This window comes from Sinocyclocheilus anshuiensis, unplaced genomic scaffold (genome assembly GCF_001515605.1).
Source record: "Sinocyclocheilus anshuiensis isolate Anshui unplaced genomic scaffold, SAMN03320099.WGS_v1.1 scaffold658, whole genome shotgun sequence".
NCBI lineage: Eukaryota > Metazoa > Chordata > Actinopteri > Cypriniformes > Cyprinidae > Sinocyclocheilus > Sinocyclocheilus anshuiensis.
Window position 1 is genome coordinate 644,559 of NW_015542402.1, and position 3,669 is coordinate 648,227.

Sequence of the window (3,669 nt, forward strand, 5' to 3'; positions counted from 1 at the left end):
ATTTTGTTGTATTCTTTTTTGGCCATATCAGTGATAGAGCATCAGTGAACAGTATCAGGAAAGTACCTGAACGTGTGCACGGCCCACCAACCTAACTGCATTCACAATATTTGATAAGATGTACAATATCTATACCCAGCTTGGTCACACTTTATTTTAAGGACCAATTCTCACTATTAACTATTAACTATGGCTTTTGCCTCAGTAAACTCCTAATTTGCTGCTTATTAATAGTTAGTAAGGTAGTTGTAAGTATGGGGTCGGATTAAGGGATCTAAAAAATGCTCATGCAGAATAAGACATTAATATGTGCTTTATAAGTACTAATAAACAGCCAATATATGCATGCTAGTTAAGAGTGAGAATTGAGCTCTTGTTTAAAACTTGGTTACCAATCATTTGCATTTAATTACTACCTCAGATGTGTGACGAAACTTTGCATACTACAGCTGAAAATCACTTTGTTTCCCTTTCTCATCTTAAGAAGCCTTGTTAGTCACGCCACAAACTGAATTCAGCGCTGTGCCTTTCTAATTCTTCAGCAAACACGTTCAAAGTTTTTCTATTGGCATTTCATATTTTAATACAGGTTGATCTCATTTGCATCGGTAGGTATTCACATGTGAAGTGCACATGTGCATTTTTAAATGTCAGGAAATTTTGGATGGAAACATGTTTCAGTCTTTTATTGTTATGTGTTAAGTGTGTATGTGTGTTTTGTCACAAAAGCTTCGAGCTTATAAAGAACAATGTAAAATCTGAACATTAAATATATTTAATCAATGTTATGCATAAGCCAGTGATATTGTATATAATACAGTGATATTGTATGTAAAGTTTTTATTTTACATATGAATACTGATGAAATCACATTAGTTAATCTGTAGGTGTAAAACTGTGCCATTCTAGATTTTTAGCTTAAATTACCATACTTACATTTCATAAAATAATTCTGTGTTATGCTAATTATATCTGGCATTATATAAACAGACATCACATGTAAACTGACAACAACAGCGCCAACAGATGATTTCATGAGCTAAATATGGTTGCGCTGCTCTGTACAAAACCAAACAAGGGAAATGTTTAAATGCTTTACTGATGTGAACAGGAAACTTAGTAATAATAATAGTCTTTTCACCCAGTGTCAATTACAAAACTCCACTGCAACGAGAAAGACTCGTTAGCTGTTACGGTTCATCTACAGGCTGAGTTTAAAGAGGGTTTACAGAAAAGGTTAGCACACATCGTGAACGAACGAAATGAAAAAGCTCCACAATATAAGACCACAGATCCAAACAAACCATTTTAAATATTGCAGCAGGAACGTGAATAGCATTACAAAGGTTAAAAATAACTTGTGTGACTTTTTCAAGAGCTTCCAGTTGGATTGCAGATTACACGTTGAACCGCAGCTGCAGCAATTCTCAATACGGATTGAAACAAGTGATGAACTGCAACTGAGAATAACAATCAGGCATTCTGTATGACTGCATGAAGACATCACAATGATGCTATATTCTGCTGCTTGAGATTATTCACCTACTTGCACTAGATCACATCTGTTCTCCCGATGAAGCATCATCAATGCGTTTGAATAAGACACAGGAATATCACACGTCCCCGTGCCTCCATTATCAATTCATATATGAGTGTGTAATCCACTCGGATGCTCTACAGCAGCGGGTCGCAGGTCTGTTCTGATGGGGCTGTCGACAGCAGGGAAAATACAATGCCAAACACAACTAACCTTTTAATTGCTTTAGTGGGCTTATCACAATAATTAATGATTGGAATCAAATAATAAAATAAAATAATGTAAAAAAAATAAAAAATAAAAAAATAAAATAAAATTAGGGGAAATTTTTTTTACGTCCAATCAAACTCTACAGCATTTTTGGGCAAGCAATACTAGACAGATGTCAACATGGACAGGCTGTGTGATGCCCTTATCCTCAAAAACCATGAACAAAAACACAAAAGTAAAAGAGAATATGACCCAGATCAAACTTGTGCTATTGTTCATGTTCGTACAAAATTGTCAGGTAATGTTCATGGTAAAATCATTGTTATTACTTTTGTACCATAAACCGTTTTGTACCATGAGCCAACACAATACAGTTCCAGAAGCAATACATATAGGGATAATAATAGCATTGCATTTAGTATAACAATAAAATAAAAATCACAATAAAACCTACGAGACATTTCATTAACTGTTATGCCACGTATGCTGTCTTTCTTCCGATACACTGTAAAAATGTTTTCCTGTTCAATTTATGATGAAAATGGGCAGCTGTGCTGGAACATTACATTACAAAATACAATGATGATGTTACAAGCATTTTAGTGCCTTAAATTTATATAACGTTAATATACCAACCTATTTGAGCTGTTAAAATCTGTAATAATAACAGATACACCGTACAGCGGAAGGCAACATGATGACTTCAATTTCAGCAAAAGTGACCTCTCCAGTAACTGTCTGTGACTATTAATAACATAAAGACAGATGAAAGTGCAACCCACACAAACACGAAACACCATCATAATAGCTCAAATAATGATGCATGCTAAAAAGATGTAATAAACTAAATAACATAATGCAAATGTGATGGTTTGCAAAGGGAATTCTGGGAAAGATCAGCATTTCTCCATTAATTAGAAGGAGATTCATACATTTTATTTTTATTTAGGAGAGTCATACCTTTTACTTGCAACAACACTTCAACAATATTCCACATGTATCAAATATAATGTGTTACAGTTTAACCAATTAATCGTTTTACTGTATTTTTTTTTACATTTTCTCCTGTTACAACCTATTCCGTCACAAAAGTATATGAAGCCTGTATATGAAAAAAAAAGATTTATTATATTGCTAGAAAAAATGTGTAGGCTATATAATAAACTGCTATAATGTTTTATGCTTACGAATAATGCGATGAAACAATAAATAAACAGCTTAATCTATAAGAATTAATGAAGGTAAATTCTGTTTAAACATGAGCTGTAATAAAACTTGCTCGTCTAAGAAGTGAAGGTCCGATCAGATATCTGGTGTACCGCTGATCTTCTGAACCTCTAATCTGCCCGATGTGTGAGAGTTTGAGTCGGATGCACAGCACTATCACCTCGGCTGTACCGTAAACCCAGACCGCATGTTTGGACATCAGAGCCGGTGCGAACGATGCCCGCAGCCGCTCCGCGCGCCTCGGATGCCCAGAAGTGCTGTCTAGGTAGGCAGCGACACATAAACGCTGACTGCACAAACCAGGAGCCCGGTAAAAACTCTTGTTGAGGTAGCCTACTCGATACAAACAAACGGCATAAAACGCGAATGTGAATCCAGTTCAGACGCAGAGCGCGATTGAGACGGAAAGCCGCTCGTGCTCATCGCGACGCGCGAGCATCCCGTGCAGCAGCACCGAATAAAGTGACTGTAGATCGTTACCTGTCGTGTTCCTGCGCGGAGACAGAAATGCTGCGTGAAATGCGCGTTATAGATGTCCAGAGACTCACAGACCCTCACAGTCCACACGAACGGAAAAACACACCCGCTCTCACTCCATCCTTCAACTGAGAGTGACCCGCTATTCCAGCTCACCCTGTTTCAACTGCTCTCTCTCTCTCTCACACACACACACACACACACACACACACACACAC

The 3,669-nt window shown here is 37.0% G+C and overlaps 1 protein-coding gene across 3 annotated transcripts in view; it reads right to left on the minus strand.

Moving 5' to 3' along the window:
* The window catches only part of LOC107692968 (follistatin-related protein 4-like), a 225,917-nt gene extending 222,336 nt beyond the window's left edge, over window positions 1-3,581 (minus strand). For all 3 annotated transcript variants that reach the window (XR_001634694.1, XM_016492188.1, XM_016492187.1), the window contains exon 1: window positions 3,455-3,581. The gene's annotated coding sequence lies outside the window, so the exon portion shown is untranslated. The remainder of the gene's footprint in view (window positions 1-3,454) is intronic.
* Between the last annotated feature and the right edge of the window lie 88 nt (window positions 3,582-3,669).